This window comes from Podarcis filfolensis (genome assembly GCF_964270895.1).
Source record: "Podarcis filfolensis genome assembly, chromosome: 3".
Taxonomy (NCBI): Eukaryota; Metazoa; Chordata; class Lepidosauria; order Squamata; family Lacertidae; genus Podarcis; species Podarcis filfolensis.
The window spans coordinates 11,336,336-11,355,744 of NC_139606.1; the positions used below are offsets into that span (position 1 = coordinate 11,336,336).

Here is a 19,409-nt window from a genome sequence, read left to right on the forward strand (position 1 = left end):
GTGTAGTAGTTCACATAGAAAGACTTTGAAAGGAATTAGGTCGATTTAGGAAATATACTTCCAGCTTCCAATTCCTGCAACTGCTAGCAGCTGGGAAAGAGGAAGGCTAATATTATAGCGCCACAACACTGGAAGGCTATAATTTCTATTCCGTTTGAATTTAAGATTGAAAAAGCATTTCCCTCGCTTAGTAAATTCCACGAATCCTTGCCATCTCAGTTTCCATTTTAACATAAAAATAGAAACCGTCTGCTGGTCTTGTTTCCAAGTTATTCTGAGGAAAAGTTAGAGGGTTGTTTGGTAAACTTTTAGCACTACACTTTAACAGACTTGACCTTAGAGCAAGTAGGGTTCCATCCACTGCGTGTTTTAAACTATTCCACGAGTGTCTTCCCATTATATTATATCTGTATCATCATCTGCTTTCATCAAAAGACACAGTGCCTGGCATTTAGAATCTAACAGCTTAGCTCTTCAATCCGCAAAATCTCTAGCTCCAAGTTGTGGAGGGCTTTGCTTGTGAGAACCACACGTTCCTGTCGTTCTAGTGAAAAGCTAGTTTTTAATTTTTATGGTAAACTCATTTTTCAACAACCAGAAACTTAATTCATCCAGAAGGGATTTGGGTATTTTATACTTTAATTTTTTTTAAATTTTATTATTATTATTAAATGTTACCAAAAAAAAAATGAATAGAAAAAAAGAAATAGAAACAATACATAACCATACATAAAAACATTTTATCTACACAATTTTCCAGAATGCAGACTAGAAAAGAAGAAAGGCAAAAGATAAAAGAAAGAAACAAGAAAAAAATGAAAAGAAAAAAATACTTTTCATAATCAATTATTCCAAATTCATACTTCAAACATAACAATATTTAAATCCTAGTTAAAATATTATAAAAGACTTCCACCGCATTCACCACACGTCTCTTGGTTATCTAATTCACCTTTACATCTGTTCTTCAGTCGCTTCCGTTCCTTAAATTCTTTCATAGTCCATCTAATCTTTGTATTCTCTGTATTCTTCACAAGGTTAGTCTAAGCACAACCAAACTTTCGTGTTTGATACAGGGGTATTTTATACTTTAAATTTAAACTGTTAATGGGGTCAGATGAATACAGTGAAAACTTTCATGCTGTGATACATTTGTTAGCAAACTCTTTTTCCCTTTTTGCAATTGGCAGTTTTGTAATTGTTGTTGTTGTTGTTTAGTCGTTTAGTCGTGTCCGACTCTTTGTGACCCCAGGGACCAGAGCACACCAGGACCTTCCAAATATCTCCTGTCCAAGCTCACCATTTTTGTGCCTTTTAAATACCTGTTTGGTGCCTCTTGACATCAGTGACATCAGAATACTTTTTTTAAAAAACACACACACTGCCATCTTCTTTTTGTTAATATATGATCCCAGCCAATCACAGATCATGTAGGTAGCACGGCAGTATCACAAAACCAAATGGATTTGGCTCCATGACGATACAATGAAGCCATGTAGCCAATCATATCTGGCTCCATCATGACATCACAAAGAAAATTCAGAGCGAGGTCATGAAGCCATTTGCTCATTCTGAATGGCAAAGCAGTTATCAGTGGTTTGCAGCTCCCTGCAAATGTGGTGCTTTTCACAGTGGGAGAAAGTATTTGTCAGAGGTGTTCCCCTTCCATTCTGACTCTGCTCTACCTCTAGGACCTAAAATGAGATGCCACCTCCCAGGACATCCACAGGCTCATGTGCTAGTATGCAATGTAAAACATCAGATCACAGATGAAAGCGGTTTGTGGGCAATTTGGTAGGTGGAAGGGGGTCAGTGATAGCATATACTGAACTGACTCCCCTAAAACAATTTTTACTCTCTGAAGACCACCAGATGAGTGGTGATTTGAAAACCTGGGCTAATCCATCCTAAAGGGGCATTCCTGGCCCTTGAGCTGAATGGGGAAAAGCAGTAAATCACCCTCTTTAGCTCCATTGACTTGGATGGCCTTGGGTAGGGCAGGGAGCCTGAGGCCACCTTGGTGTTGCTGTCTCATACAGTATATATTGATAATTTGTTTAAATACAGTCATACCTCAGGTTACAGACGCTTCAGGTTCTGTTTTTTCAGGTTATGGACTGCCGAAACCCGGAAGTACTGGAATAGGTTACTTCCGGGTTTTGGCGGCCGTGCATGCGCAGAAGCACTAAATCACACTTTGCGTCTGCACAGACGCGGGTTGCGAACACTGCAGGTTGCGGACATGCATCCTGCACGGATCACGTTCACAACCCAAGCGTCTGCTGTACATGGTTCAGACACTTCTGCCTGGGCTTCTGTGTCACCAAAATCATGAGCTCTCAACTTAGTTCAGCCTTTGGACTCAGCTGTGTTATCCAGTGGGTTCTCTGAGACCCAAACTAAGCATCACATAGAGTGGTGACACTTCTCTGGGATATAGAAGGATTATTTTTTTAAAAAAGCACATAGCTTATTATCATACATGGATGTCAGTTTTTAATGCCTTCCATGTACAGAGGAGGAAGAAGGTTCTTGGATTCTTCAGGAGGTTCATTAAAATGAAACTGGAGCATAAGTTTCCTATTTGTACAGGTGGCTCCTTTCGGAGCTGAAGTTAGTTCGGCAGACTTTGGGGGCTTCTTTTTTCCTTTTCCTCCCACAACACTGCATCTAAGATGAAGAGAGAGAATTGAAAGACTCCTTGCAGCACACCTTGACTCGTGAAATAAGTACAGGTGGTCCTCTCTATCTTTGGTAAATACATTTTTTTTTATTCTGGCAGGTAGTTGCCTGCCAAGAATCTGGCGTTTTATGCTTTCTTCTCAATGTACTTGTCACTGATGCATTTCTACTGTATTTTACAGCAGGTAAAGGTAAAGGGACTCCTGACCATTAGGTCCAGTGGTGACCGACTCTGGGGTTGCGGTGCTCATGTCGCTTTATTGGCCGCGGGAGCCATGCCAGCATGTGGCCAGCATGACTAAGCCGCTTCTGGCGAACCAGAGCAGTGCACGGAAACGCCGTTTACCTTCCCGCTGGAGCGGTACCTGTTTATCTACTTGCACTTTGACGTGTTTTCAAACTGCTAGGTGGGCAGGAGCTGGGACCCAGCAACGGGAGCTCATCCCCTCGCGGGGATTCAAACCACCGACCTTCTGATTGGCAAGTCCTAGGCTCTGTGGTTTAACCCACAGTGCCACAGTACTGTGACTTTATTTGGCCAACTTTCTGGAGGCAGCATGGCAGTAATGGGTGGGCCCAACCCAAGCACACTCTTGGAAGTGTGAACAGAATTTGTACAACGTCTGGAGGACTCTACGTCCCATAGTTTAATACTTCATCTTTCGTGCTTATTAAGCCGAATAATGTGCAATTGCTATAGTGCTAAAACAACAATACTTCTGTTAATTTGGAAGATTTATGCCCTGCTTTTTAACCCTATTATCGTAACATCTTACAAGCAACAAATAATGCAAACAACAACAACAACCCTGAACTCTCCTTTCCCACCCCACAGCCCCATGTCCTCTGACTGACTGATGGGGCCAGAGTGAATCTCATTTTAGCTCTGCAGTCCCAGGGCAACTGGAAGTTGGAACAGACTCTTCTTCCTGGCAGGGAGAGCGAAAGCCAACCTCCTTCAGCTGCTCCTTCGCTGGCCAATGGATGGGGCCAAGTTCTTGCCATGATCTTCTTCCTTAGAGGAGTGAGGTACAGTCACCCTTGGCCAGTAAGGTAAAGGGACCCTTGACCATTAGGTCCAGTCATGGCCGACACTGGGGTTGCAGCGCTCATCTCGCTTTATTGGCCGAGGGAGCCAGCGTACAGCTTCCGGGTCATGTGGCCAGCATGACTAAGCCGCTTCTGGCAAACCAGAGCAGCGCACGGAAACGCCGTTTATCTTCCTGCTGGAGCAGTACCTTTTTATCTACTTGCACTTTGACGTGCTTTCGAACTGCTAGTTTGGCAGGAGCAGGGACCGAGCAACGGGAGCTCACCCCATTGTGGGGATTCGAACCGCTGACCTTCTGATCGGCAAGTCCTAGGCTCTGTGGTTTAACCCACAGCACCCCCCCCATGTCCCTACCCTTGGCCAGTAGCAGAGGCCAAAGTACACTATTAAACATCTTAGCATGTACAGATAGAAGATAGCATTCAGCTTTATTTAACCCCTCTCACTTCAACATGAAAGAAAGCCATACTGAGAGGAAGACTTCTGCTTTGTTGAAACCTCTGGCCCCTTTAAATTGGCAACATTTCTTCAAGGATCCCAGGTATCAGAGAGCCAATTCACCAACAGAGGGAGAGTTTCAACTTTCCAAAATCTGGAGATCACCTGGAAAGGTAAGCAGTTTAGAGGGGCTGTTTATGTGCCTGGTATGCATGACCAAGCACTAGTTGAGAACAACTAGTATTTTTTCTAATATCTTTAATTAACTTTAGGTCTACTTCCCAGAAGGATTGTTGAGCAGAGACTGCATAATTTCCAATAACGAGTCCTACCTAACCTATATTAGTTGTTAATTGCTTTCATGCCCCAGAAGTTTACAGGAGCACAGCAATTGTGAAAGCAGTTGTTGAAGTCTGCTAGCTCCTTCCTGTTCATGTAATACCATAAAGGACACCTCGGGTTTTCCTTTCACTTGCAACCTCTGAAGATTACATTACTTGACGAATCACCATCCAAATTAGTCGTCCAGACATAGAAGCACAGCAGTTCAAGCAACACCCAAGAAATCTGTGGTAGGGCTTCACATACTATGTGACTATTGCTATAATTATGACCACTCTGGGTAGGTGTTCAGTGATTCTAAATGATTAACTAACCATATGCTTTCTATTTATAAAAAAAGTGTCAACACTTTTTTTTTTAGTCAACTCGTCTGAGCTAAATGAAGTGATGAAAAGTCAAACCCTGATCACCTGAAATGGCATGCCAAGTCCTGCACATGATTTGGACAAAATCAATAGTAAAAGTAGCGGATCTGTCGGAAATACCAAGATTATTATTTTTTAAACCCAAATAAACAAAAGAGATCAAATTTTCAGCACAATATTGTTTCAGTAATAACCCTCGTCTGGTTATTAATTCACTTAAATCCAACTATGAATATGAATGGTGGTTTTTGCCAGACACCATCTTCCGGTTATCATCACCCAACACACCACATCTTTAATGAGGTGGAATTGATGTTTGTTCAGACTGCCAGGAGAGCGCAGCTCTTCCAGCTGACCCAATCTGCTTCATCTCACCGGACTGCTCAAAAAGCAAAGAAGCACACATATTTTTGGTAAATGAAGTACAACGGCATGCTTGATCTCTTAACACTACAGTGTTAGAGTAATCCATATAAATGCTGAGCAAGATTTTACTGGCACTTTCCCACATGACCTTTGGGACATCCTTATAGAGTAGAAAGCTAAATGAGAAATACACACACACACACACACACATTAAAAAACAGTCAGCATATGTTAGGAATCTGGTCCTATGCTGGTCTCTTCAGCTACTGAAACAGTTTTCATGCATGTTGGCATAGTACCCACACAGAGGGATGGGTGAGAAGGAGGGAGGGAAACGGATGGAGTACCCATTCAACTGCCTAATGGCATCTGCGTCTCCCAGGAGATTGCAGCCACAGAGATAAGGAAAGAAGAGGCATTCCGTTGTCTGGAGAGGTCACTTCCTGGTTTGCATGGAGAAGCTGTTTTCAATGGAGCCCAGCAAAGGATGTACACAGCTGTACTGAGGCAGCACCAGAAATTTTGTCCCCCTAATGATTTTGTACCCTGTGCCCCTCATGCTACGCCACTATTCATGCAGTCTTCTTTGAGCTGGCCCCTTTCCCAGAACTGGACCAAGGCTGGACACATGCTCCGCAGGGTAACTTAAGCCCTAGTCAGAAAACGACCTCTTGCTGGGAAAAACTTCATACCCTCCTACATACAACTATACATGCCAGAATACAGCTTGACATAGAGAGCAGTGATGGGAGATGTGGCCCTCCGATTCTCACTGTCTGGCCCTTGGGACTACTCTCACTTGGCCCAGCTTTGCAGCTGAAATATTTTTGCCTGGCTGAGATGCTGCACTCTGATGTTGGCTCCTGGGTATCTAGATTGAGGATAGAATCATAGAATTGTAGAGCCACAGGGGTGATCTGGTCCAACTTCCTGCAATGCAGGAAACATCTGCCCCACATGGGACTTCAACCTATAATCCTGAGATTAAGAGTCTCATGCTCTACCAACTGAGCTACCAATATTGTGTGTGTGTGTGTGTGTGTGTGTGTGTTACAAGAAACTGGCCTACTGTACATAGATAAAATCTTTGCTTCATTCAGAATAAGGCTCATCCCTCAAGCTGAAAAGGGTTTTCTCAACACTGATGTAAATCTTACCACAGGCAAGGGGATTTCCCACTCCTCACTTGTCTGTGCTTCACTCACCACTAGTATAGCTCAGTCACGTAAATATTCTGGGCCACAGTCAACTAAATATTTGTGATAGTGGAAGCCAGTACACCTATTCCCCTGGACGGTTAAGTCCAGTCAAAGGTGACTATGGGGTTGTGGTGCCCATCTTGCTTTCAGGCTGAGAGAGCTGGCGTTTGTCTGCAGACAGCTTTCTGGGTCATGTGGCCAGTAGGACTTAACCACTTCTGGCGCAACGGGACACCGTGACAGAAGCCAAAGTGCACAGAAACGCCATTTACCTTCCCACCCTATTTATCTACTTACACTGGTATGCTTTCAAACTGCTCGGTTGGCAGGAGCTGGGACAGAGCAACGGGAGTTCACCCCGCCGCGGGGATTTGAATCACCGACCTTCTGATTGGCAAGTCCAAGAGGCTCAGTAGTTTAGACCACAGCGCCACCCACATCCCATAGTCGCCTTTGACTGGACTTAACCATCCAGGGGTCCTTTACCTTTTTACCTACACTGAATAACACCCCACAAACATCAAATGAATATGCATAAGTTGGGGCTGGGGTGGTGTCTGCCACCTGTCCACAAACCTGTCTGTTTGCTCCCCCCCAAAAAAATATATTATACAGGGCTCTAGCTATGACAGCATTCCGTCACACTCCAGCATGAAATAGAGCCCATGTGGAATAGTGGTTGGAGTCTTAGACTAGGACCTGGGAAAAGGAGGGTCAAGTCCTCACTCAGCACACTGGGTGACCTTGGGCCAGGCAGACACTCCCAGCCTAAGATACTTCACATGGTTATAGTGGTGATGAAATGGGGAGTTGGAGAACCGGGCATAGCATAATGAGCTCCTTGGAATAAAAGGTGAGGTATAAATGTCATGAATGAATGAATGAATGAATGTTGCCCCAACTATGTAAAGTAACATTTAAAGGTCCTCTTAAAGGTAAAGGTAAAGGGACCCCTGACGTTAGGTCCAGTCATGGCCAACTCTGGGGTTGTGGCGCTCATCTCGCTTTATTGGCCGAGGGAGCTGGCGTACAGCTTCCGGGTCATGTGGCCAGCATGACTAAGCCGCACGGAAAACGCCATTTACCTTCTCGCCGGAGCGGTACCTATTTATCTACTTGCACTTTGACGTGCTTTTGAACTGCTAGGTTGGCAGGAGCAGGGACCGAGCAATGGGAGCTCATCCCCTCGCGGGGATTCGAACTACCGACCTTCTGATCGGCAAGTCCTAGGCTCTGTGGTTTAACCCACAGCGCCACCCACATCCCAACAAAAAGGTCCTCTTAGCAGACGTTAAATCCCACACTTCACTCATCAGCAGCCATCAGAAGACCTAAAATGTAACAATGGGTGGTTGGCTTTTCATCCCCCGAGACTTCTCTATTCAAAGTGCCATCTTGTCCCCAGTTGTGTTTAATGAATATACGAAGCTGTTCGGCAACATCCAGAGGTACAGCCTTAGGTGTCATACCATATGCTAAATAACCCATAGCTGTTACTCACATTCTCATTCTCCCCTGCCCCTGGGTCCTATAATCTGGTTTCTTATCCATTGTTTGATCATGCCATGAAACTGGATGTAGGCGAGTCAAAAGAGAGGGAGAGAGAATCTCAGTCAAGACTGAAGCATTAATGGTCAGATAGACTCATCATTTGGAGTTGCATAATAGGTAGTGTTCACCTTCCCTCAGACTGGTGGTTGTTGAGTGCTCCTAATTATACATGGAAACACAGGTTATGGAGATGAGCAAGGAGCCATTTTCATCAGACGAACCTGGTGAGATTTGTCCAATTCAGATCGAGCAATGGCAATTAATGGCTTTGCAATCTTGAGGTTAGATTACGGATGATGAATTTTAGGCAAGACTGGCCTTGCTTTCTTGGTGCATAATGACCTCCTCCCGAGAAGAGAACACACTGCATCCATGTTCCAGCACCTGCAAAGGCTCACTATTACCTTTTCTGCAAAATTCAAGGTGCCGGTTCTGAACTATTAAGCTCTAACTGGCTTGGATCCCACACACTTTAAGATTCACCCTCTCAGTGAACTTCAAGGCTCAATGAGGATTACCCCACCCCCTTCTGAATGGTAGCCCCCAGTCACACACACCCTTTATGATGTTGTAGCATGACATTCACCAGTCAACATTTGCAGGGTGAAGTAGGACCGTTTTTCAATAACCTCACAACTGGCAAATTGAGAACACCAACCCCACACTATGGAAGTTGTGGGGAAGAATCAATTCATTCAGTGTGATAGTATTTGGTGTAACACAGTTACAGTTGTCAGGCGCAGGGAAAGAGGCAAACCTGGGGAACCTCCTGAGGCATCTCTTTGATAAGGGGACCTTATCCCAATGATATCTCACACCCTACCGACAGAAGGGGCTACTTGCTCTTGAACCCTGTCCATTTCATTATATCTGTGGCTGGCAAGTCCAGATGACATGGGGTGATCAGGTGTCTCCTCAGAAATACCTTCAAGGGGTGCTGGCAAAAACAAACCCAGATCAGTCAGCTGATTTTCTGGCACTTGGAGCCAGAGTGGAATGGTCCATGTCAGATAAATAGTGAAACGGGTATTCTTCAGATCAGGTACCTACGCTGAAGGGTTGGTAGCTTTCCAACATATTTATCCCCTTTGCTGCTTTTTGCTAAGTTAAGAAAGCTGGTGTCCATGCCTCATACTATCATCATGACTATTATTGGAGGTTAGGGAGAACAATGTGTGTTTGCACAATTTTATGGGTACCTCACTAGCATCAGTTAATCTAACAGATGAAATAAGCAGGAAATGCAATATAAAGGCCATTCGACTGCATTTCCCCATTTAATCGCTTCTGAAGCGATACCATTTGGGAGGGCAGGAATCGGGCGCTTGTAAATATGCACCCAAGGCTGGCAAGAAACAATTCTGTATGCTCTGCATTATTGCACTAATCCTCTTTAATTTTTCTTAAAAATAGAAAGCCTGTACACCACGTAAGTAGGCAGCCTGCAAGCCATTTTATTTTCTTTAGAGTAGAACTTGTGTTGCAAATGGCAGGAAGCCATGAACCACAAAAATAAAACCATTCTAACCCTAGTGCTAAGTAAGGAAAACAAAGATGTCTCAGCAATTAGCAATATTATATATGTTAGTACTAAGTAACAACAGATGTTTCAACCAGAGCCCAGTACATTCCTCGCAATCTTTCAGAAACCAAAAGCCTCTTGCCGTTGCTATACATTACAATTATCTTGGGCTTTCAGTCCTTGCAAATGCATTCTGAGTGGCGAATGCTAAAGTTTGTTAGTATCGGGTGGCTCTTACCTGTAGCTACATCAGCATGCTGCATACTTCTGCTGACTTAACAGACTAGCAACAAGTGTGCTCTGTAAAGACATGCGCAGGCTATGAGTCATTAGCAAGCATGCAAAGCTAATTGGCAAAACACTCATAAAAGATTCTGAAGGTGGGTTAATTACAATTCATTACGTAAACCGTCCCTGGGCTATTGTTAAAAAAAAAATAATGCATTAACTTTCAAGGTCCAGTATTTTATGATTCACTTTGCCATGTTGTGAGAAAGTCTTTGTATCAAACTACATTCATTACAATTCAGGCCACAAAAGCCTTTACGGGGTTTCTTGACATTATTTCCATCCTTGTTATATAGGAATTCATATGGGCTGCACATTGCTAACAACTGGCAAAAAGTCAAAAAACATTTATGGTATTTTCTTACCATATACACAGGCCAGCTTTAAAAGCTACAAAATTTAATTGCTTCCCCTTTCCCATTTGTTCCTTTTAGCAAATAAAAAGTTGAGGGTGGAGATACGATGGCAGGCATGCAGCAGGCAAGAAGGCTGCATTTTTGATTGCCCAATTGATCTTCATGGACTTTGCCTATCTGACATGCAGAGATTCACTATGAGTCCGTCATCGGGAGAAATACAGGATGGCTAAGCAATAGAATAAATGCTTAGCGCATCATTGCGAGAAACATACTGATTGCCAAAATTGGCAAAGCAAATTATGTTGGTGCAGCAGGCTGGTTTGTTGTTGTTTAGTCATTTAGTCGTGTCTGACTCTTCATGACCCCATGGGCCAGAGCCTGCCAGGCACTCCTGTCTTCCACTGCCTCCCACAGTTTGGTCAAACTCATGTTAGTAGCTTCGAGAACACTGTCCAACCATCTCGTCCTCTGTTGTCCCCTTCTCCTTGTGCCCTCCATCTTTCCCAACATCAAGTTCTTTTACAGGGAGTTTTCTCTTCTCATGAGGTGGCCAAAGTACTGGAGCCTCAGCTTCACAATCTGTCCTTCCAGTGAGCACTCAGGGTTGATTTCCTTAAGAATGGATAGGTCTGATCTTCTTGCAGTCCATGGGACTTTCAAGAGTCTGGGACTTCTCCAGCACCATAATTCAAAAGCATCAATTCTTCAGCGATCAGCCTTCTTTAAGGTCCAGCTCTCACTTCCATACATCACTACTGGGAAAACCATGGCTTTAACTATACGGACCTTTGTTGGCAAGGTGATGTCTCTGCTTTTTAAGATGCTGTCTAGGTTTGCCATCACCTTTCTCCCAAGGAGCAGGCGTCTTTTAATTTCGTGACTGCTGTCAGGCTGGTAGCTACACTCAAATTGTTGATATCTAATATTTATTGATAGAGCAGCCTGTCCATCGAAGCTGAGCTGGACAAGTGTATTAGCAACTCAAGTACAGTGGTACCTCGGGTTACATACGCTTCAGGTTACATACGCTTCAGGTTACAGACTCCACTAACCCAGAAATATTGCTTCAGGTTAAGAACTTTGCTTCAGGATGAGAAGAGAAATTGTGCTACGGCGGCGCGGCAGCAGCAGGAGGCCCCATTAGCTAAAGTGGTGCTTCAGGTTAAGAACAGTTTCAGGTTAAGTATGGACCTCTGGAACGAATTAAGTACTTAACCCGAGGTACCACTGTACATCAATGGCTCACATCTCCAAAAGGGTATGGGAAAATGTGATACTAATGTCCAATGCGAAGATGAAGGTCTACTAGGGTTGTGTGTTGAGCATGCTGCTTTATGGAAGTGAGTCATGGGCAACTTACAACTGTGAGGGCAATGCCTCAAAGCCACCCACATGCGCTGTGTCAGGAAGATTTTGGGTATCACACGGCAGTACAGGGTCGCAAACAAAGATGTGCTCTCCCAAGTCCACATTCCCAACATGTTTGCACTCCTGTCTCAGTGACATCTACGGCGGTTTGGTCATGTCTACAGAGTGGAAGATGGCAGGATCTCCAAGGAAGTGCTCTACGGGGAACTGGCTCCAGGCACCAAGTCTGTGTTACAATGATTTCTGCATATGTGACATGGAGGCTGGCAACATCAACCCCACTGTGTGGGAATCCTTTGTAGATGACTGCAGTTCTTGGAGACAGATAGTCAGGTTTGTATATCGATAGCAGTGACCAGAGGAGGAATGACAGCTGGGAGGAGCGCAGGGAGAAGAAACGCCATGGTGCATTTGCAGCAGCACAACCAGATGCCTTCATCTGCCCCAGCTGCAACAGAAGATGTCACTCCGGCAACAGTCTCTACAGCCACAGCAGCTTCCAACAGTTTGACTTCACCCTCAAAGGCATGCTCCTCCATCGTCTCCCGAGATAGACAGATATCGACATTATTTTGCAGAGGTAGCCAACAGATTTATATTGTATGCTTTGTGTCCATGAAATATACTTTATATACATTATTTACACAATGGGCTGCACGTGATTGGCTAATTCCGGGATTCTCCTGTAGGCCAATCAGGTTGTGGATTCACTTCCACCTGGAGCTGGATTGGGTGGCTCCTGCGGACCAATCATACTACTGCATTGTTCTAGTACCAATCAGACTGCTGCATTCTGAATCCTATTGTTCTAGGACCAACCAGACTGCTGCATTTTGGATCCTATTGTTCTAGGACCAATCAGACTGCTGCATTTTGGATCCTATTCAACTCAGTACATAACAGTCCACATATTGAATCTTGGTGAGCCAAATTCATTGAGGCAAAGGAAGCCAAATAATTCAAGAGGAAATGATAAAAAGGGGCTGAATAAAACCCCTCTGATGTATATGTTGTTATAGCCTTGGATAGCTCAGTTGATAGAGCATGAGACTCTTAATCTCAGAGTCGTGGGTTTGTGCCCCGTATTGGTTGAAAGATTCCTGAATTGCAGGGGGTTGGACTAGATGACTCTCATGGTCCCTTCCAACTCTACAATTCTTTGTGCCACACACGTCATTTTAACTGAGAAGACATAGGCAGCTACCTTTCCTTGAGTCTGACCATTGGTCCGTCAAGCTCTGTATTGTGTACATTGGCAGTCTCTCTCCAGAGTTTCAATGGACATTCCCAGTCCAGCCTAACTGTAGATGCTCAGAGCAGAACCTGGGACCTGCTGCATGCAAAGCAGATGCTCTACCACAGAACTATGGTCCTTCCCCTAAAATTCAGTGCCTCCATATACTGGTATGTGACTGAAGCCTTACTCCAACCCTTTAGACCACTCAGTCACACTACAGAAGCCCATCTAGTCCAGCTTCCTGTTCTTCCAGTGGCCAACCAAATGCCTTCGGGAAACCAGCGAAAAACACATGTACATAAGAGCACTCTCCCCTCCTGTGGTTTCCAACAACTGGTGTTTGGAAGCATTGCTGCCCTCAACTCTGAAAACAGATCATAGTCATTACACGTAGCTAGTGGCCATTGATAGTCCTCCATGAATTTGTCTAGTCCTTTTTTAAAGCCATCCAAGTCAGTGACCATCACTGTGCCTCCCGTGAGAGCGAGTTCCCTAGTTTAACGACACACTGGGTGAAGAATTACTTTCTTTTATCTGTCCTAAATCTTCCAACAGAGGGAAGATACAAAGCTTTATTCGGTAAATGTATGCCTTTGCCTCCCCCCCTTTAAATATGCAAATCTATGTCTTCACTTTTCCAGTGAAGCAGGAAAAGTAGGCAGATCTGTTGAAGGTTAAAGTCAAAGGTCCGTATAGTTAAAGCTACGGTTTTTCCAGTAGTGATGTATGGAAGTGAGAGCTGGACTATAAAGAAGGCTGATCGCCAAAGAATTGATGCTTTTCATCATCATCATCAACCTTTTATTCAACCTTTTATTCAGTCAGAAAAAAGTACATTTGTCAATACACAGTTAAAACAATTGATGCTTTTGAATTATGGTGCTGGAGGAGACTCTTGAGAGTCCCATGGACCGCAAGAAGATCAAACCTATCCATTCTTAAGGAAATCAGCCCTGAGTGCTCACTGGAAGGACAGATCTTGAAGCTGAGACTCCAATACTTTGGCCACCTCATGAGAAGAGAAGACTCCCTGGAAAATACCCTGATGTTGGGAAAGATGGAGGGCACAAGGAGAAGGTAACAACAGAGGACGAGATGGTTGGATAGTGTTCTCGAAGCTACCAGCATGAGTTTGACCAAACTGCGGGAGGCAGGGGAAGACAGGAGTGCCTGGCGTGCTCTGGTCCATAGGGTCACGAAGAGTCAGACACAACTAAACAACTAAACAACAACAACAACAACAAAGTCAAACGGACTAAAGTCAAGAAATGGGAAGAGATCTATTGAGCTGGTGATCCAAATGGCCTCTGGCAATCAGGAGGATGTATTTTCCCTTGAGCTGAGCCTGTAATAATGTTTACATATTTACATGAAGTCCTAATGATCATTGGCCACCAAATGCTCTTGACACTATTAAAAGTGGATTTTGTCATATATATATATATATATATATATATATATATATATATATACCAACTTTCCTAAGAATGCATTTCATGCACTCCTTGGAAGGCTGGCCATATGGCCTCAAACCAGCTTAAATTCAAGACTGTCTTTGATTTCTGCATTGACAGTAATACTATAAAACTATCAATCTTTTTTTTTTAAGGGCTTTGTTTAGGTACACACCTAGACCAGGGGTAGTCAACGTGATGTTCTCCAGATTATTTTGGAAAGTGTGTTCTCCTTCATGGAGAGCATGTGTTGCGGTGGGGTCTTGCAAGACATTCCACTGTTGCTGGGCGGGTAAAGGTAGTTGGCCACCATTGCAATTGGGCTCCTCTTTGTCGTTGGGGAGAATCTGATGTTGCCATTTTATGATTGACAGCCAAGAAGTTTTATATTCCCTGAGCGCAGCGTTGAGCTTCCTCTCTTCACTGCACACATCGGATTACCCGCCCACCCTCCCTATATTTAGGGTTGTTCACATTGACCTTGCTATGCCTGTCATGGGGTTGTCTGCTTTTGGGGTGGGAGCCTGGTAGGAATTTTTTCCATTTGGCTGATTGGCTGGTGCCATTTGGTTTTTGCCTACTGTGCAGCAAATCGTCACAACTTGTAAGGTTGCGGTTAGGCATTGGTTTTTATGAAGTGGTTGGTGGAGGGGCATGGATTGGCTGTGCCTGCCCCTCCAATGCTGCTGCTGAAAGGGTATTCCATTAAAGGAATCCAGGGGCTTGCCATGCTTTTCTCTGAACCCCTGTCAAAGGGCTAGGGCCATGCAAGAGTCCCTGGGAGCATTTGGGGAGAGGTGAGGGCATGGTTCCCAGCTCCATCTTTCTCCCCAAAATGTTTTCCCTTTCTGACTTTTGTGGGCGTGCAAATGTCAGTCTGCCCCGGGTGGGGACAGAGAGTCGCAACCAATGCCTAAGCAACCACTCACACTTTCTGTATTTTAATAAAGTTGTGGCCAAAATTATACCAAAAACATTTTTTAAAAATTCTGTGTGAATTGTGTTTTATTGGGGTGGCTTGGGGACCTTGACACGCAACTCCATACTCTATCAACTTTGACCATTCACCATGGTGACCGGGGCTGATGTGAGATAGGGGCCCTTAACATCTGGAGGTCACCATAAGGACATAAGAAGTGCCTGCTGGATCAGGCCAAAAGCCCACATAGTCCAGCATCCTGTTCTCATAGTGGCCCACCAGATACCTGTGGGAAACCCCCAAGCAGGATTTGAGCACAGGAACACTCTTCCCTCCTGTGGCTTCCCAGTTACTGGTATTCACTGCTACCTTGCCTTAAAGGTAAAGGGTAAAGGGACCCCTGACCATTAGGTCCAGTCGTGACCAACTCTGGGGTTGCGGCGCTCATCTCGCTTTATTGGCCGAGGGAGCCAGCGTACAGCTTCCGGGTCATGTGGCCAGCATGACTAAGCCGCTTCTGGCAAACCAGAGCAGCACACAGAAACACCGTTTACCTTCCCGCCGGAGCGGTACCTATTTATCTACTTGAAGTTTGACGCACTTTCGAACTGCTAGGTTGGCAGGAGCAGGACCCAGCAACGGGAGCTCACCCCGTCACGGGGATTCGAACCGCTGACCTTCTGATCGGCAAGTCCTAGGCTCTGTGGTTTAACCCACAGCGCCACCTGCGTCCCTTACCTTGCCTTAGGCATTTCTAAAACCACACAAGCAAAGTATTGCAGTGGTGTGAGGGCTATGGGCTTCATTTTCGGCTTCTAGAAGCCAAAGGGTCTTGAGGTTTAATGAACTCTCAACTTCATGTTTAAGATGTGAGGACAAGGTCTCGGTGGGCCGGTGGGGAATATGTGGCCATGGCGAGCGATTTCTATCTGTGTTATTACGTTGGGCACAAGAGGAAGTTCGGCCACGAGTTTTTCGAGTTCCGCCCTGATGGGAAACTGAGATATGCAAACAACAGCAATTATAAAAATGATGTCATGATCAGAAAAGAGGCCTACGTACACAAAAGTCTGATGGAAGAGCTAAATAAAGAGGATAATCGATGACAGTGAAATCACGAAAGAAGATGATGCATTATGGCCGCCTCCTGATAGAGTTGGCCAGCCGGAGCTTGAAATTGTAATTGGTGATGAACACATCTCTTTTACCACATCAAAAATTGGTTCTCTTATTGATGTAAATCAGTCCAAGGATCCAGAAGGTCTAAGAGTGTTTTACTACCTTGTCCAGGACCTCAAGTGTCTCGTCTTCAGTCTCATTGGATTAAACTTCAAGATTAAGCTAAGATTAAGATTAAATTGCTGTTCAAGATTAAATTGTATGGATTTAAATTTGTACTGTAAAGTTTCTTTCGGTGGGGTGACTTTCCATTCCTTACCTCTCATTGGTTTTATGTGCGTCAGATTTTTTACAGTGAATTTAATAAATGCTAAAAAGCTTAAAAAAAGAAAGATGTGAGGACAAGATCCACACTACGCCAGGGATAATGAAACCTTAATAAAATTCTCTAGGCACCCCTTCAAACAACTGCGTCAGTTATAAATATGCCAGTCAAATGCCAGCTAATTTCTTTTATGCCATGGTTTTGCCCTCCGGTGTCAGGTGATCATAGTATTACCGTAACCATAAAATACTATGTTTTCCTGCTATTCCCCTTTAAAGCCTACATTTTCTAAAAGCTATCTAAACCTGGCACGTAGATATGAAATTCAGCATTGTACCCTGAGTAAGGCCCTGTGGTGCTTTGACATTTCTGCAGCCAGATACTGAGAGCAGATGAACATTAGTCAGCATTTGATTTCTAATTGCAGTCTCAAAGCTTCAGGGATAATGTTCAAGTTGAAAGAGCACAGCCTTTGATGGTAGCTCTCTGAGGGAGAAATTTGTTTTAGCTTTTCTCAATGAATGTGATTTCCAAGGATAAAGATCAAAGTGATGTCAGTGGCCAGAGCTATGGCAAATGCAGAATGCAGCCTCTTGCAACCTACAATTAACACTACAGTTAGACTGAAGTCTAGACTAGAGGCAAATCCCTTGCCAGCTTTAGCTAACACTGACAGAGATGTGGCAAGACAGGATATTGCTGTGGTGGCGAGAACAGAAAGATACAAGCTACCCGAGTGGTAGAGGAGAGACCGGATTAGACTATTAATCTAACAGTTAACTGTGTGTGTATGTGCATTTGCATATAATTGTATCTATTGAAATGTTTATAGACATTAAAATACAGCAAGGTGGTATACAGCATACAAAACTGCAAGGTCAATAAAAGAATCAGTTAAAACACCAATAAGTACTGGCTGAAGAAATTCACATTGCAAAGGCCTGTTTGAATAATATGCTTTTAAAGTTACGTCTAAAAGAATGCAGAAAACAAACTTCCACCGGCATGGAGATGAGAATGGGTTTTTGTTTTTTTAAAAGATTTGCTTACCTCCTCTGTTACACAATGGGAAGTACACACTGTTAAATGGAGATAGAAGCCGTATGTATGGGTATGTGTGGAGCTTATCAATGCAGTATGCAGATGACACTTCTCTCGCTTTCATGTGGAAATCAAGTTATGTGAGACCAAGTCCAGCCAGTGCCTTCAATTGAGTTGGTGTGAGAGGCAGTACACGGGGAAGTTCTGAATGCACCTTATACATACAGGAGAAACTGGAATGGCAGAATTGGCTCTGCAAGGAGGGAGGGAGGAAGATGCTACCTGACCCTCTAGCTCCTGTGCCTTGATTTGCTAATTGTTTTCTGAAATAGCTTATTTTATTTTATTTAAGATTAATTTTGTTAGTTGCCTTGTGAGGCCTCACACCCCAAAACAGGGGATAAACATTTTTAAGCAAATAAGGGAGGCTTACAATTTGGACAAGAAAATTGGCTTCCAGGTGGAAAAATCAAAATTGGAAACAGAACTGTTAGACCCCAAAACTAAGATATTATCAAGGATGTATAACTTGCTGTTGAAATGGAATACTCAGGATGAAACGGTGAAATGTGCTATGATAAAATGGGCACAAGATGTCGGACATAACATTATGTTGGCTGACTGGGAACAGTTATGGACCACAGGTATGAAATTTACGGCATGTAATGCCTTAAGAGAGAATATTATGAAAATGATATACAGGTGGTACATGACACCAGTCAAGCTTGCAAAAATCTATCATTAGCCCGATAACAAATGTTGGAAATGTAAAGAAAATGAAGGTACATTCTTTCACTTTTGGTGGACGTGCCCAAGGATTAAGGCTTTCTGGGAGATGATCTATAATGAAATGAAAAAGGTATTTAAATATACCTTCCTGAAGAAACCAGAGGCCTTTCTCCTGGGCATGGTCGGCCAATTGGTGCCAAAGAAGGATAGAACTCTCTTTATGTATGCAACAACAGCAGCAAGAATACTCATCACAAAGTATTGGAAGACACAAGATTTACCCACCCGGGAAGAATGGCAGATGAAGCTGATGGACTATATGGAACTGGCGGAAATGACTGGCAGAATCCGAGACCAGGGAGAAGAGTCGGTAGAAGAAGATTGGAAGAAATTTAAAGATTATCTACAGAAATATTGTAAAATTAAGGAATGTTAGAGGGATGTTGGAATGAAGTTATGTGGTTTTAGCAGTAATGTTACAAAGGGGTATGTAAAAATGGATTGTTAACAGGTGAGAATGTAAAGTTACAATATATTAAGATAAACTATTAAGATAAAGGAAAAAATGGTAAGGATTTGCTGAAACAACTATTGAACTAGAATACAAAAAAAGGAGGTGTGAGGAGGTCAGGGAAACAAGCAAATGAAAGATAAGACATGGAAGGATTGACTTGTTTTTAATTGGTTTTACTTCTTTGTATTTTGTATTTTTTTTTTCTTATTCTTTTTGTTTTGTTATTTTTTTGTCATTTTTGTGATTGTTTGAAACTCTAATAAATATTATTTAAAAAAACATTTTTAAGCAAGTAAATAAATATACAGATGTATGGAGAACCCTTTTTTATTAGCACTTACGTACATTTTTATGTTGTGTAATTATGCAAAGTCCAAATGGATCCCCTTTCCTTCCTCAGAAGAAAGCAACCGTTGAGATTGCAGGGTTCCCCACAGTGTTATCTCCTAATCCTATATGGATCCACTACGTGATTTGTGAAACCTAGGCAAGCAACCAAAATTCTCAAAAAGTGTGAGGGCAATCTAGAAAGGCTGCATT

At 43.5% G+C, this 19,409-nt stretch overlaps 1 protein-coding gene and 1 pseudogene across 2 annotated transcripts in view; one reads left to right on the forward strand and one right to left on the reverse strand.

The window, feature by feature from the left end:
* Window positions 1–19,409, reverse strand: part of LOC310759499 (uncharacterized protein) — a 402,944-nt gene that overhangs the window by 158,727 nt on the left and 224,808 nt on the right. The gene's annotated exons all lie outside the window — the stretch shown is intronic.
* Window positions 16,024–16,659, forward strand: LOC310759005 (protein mago nashi homolog; annotated as a pseudogene). The gene has a single exon. The product of its transcript is annotated as a protein mago nashi homolog (transcript).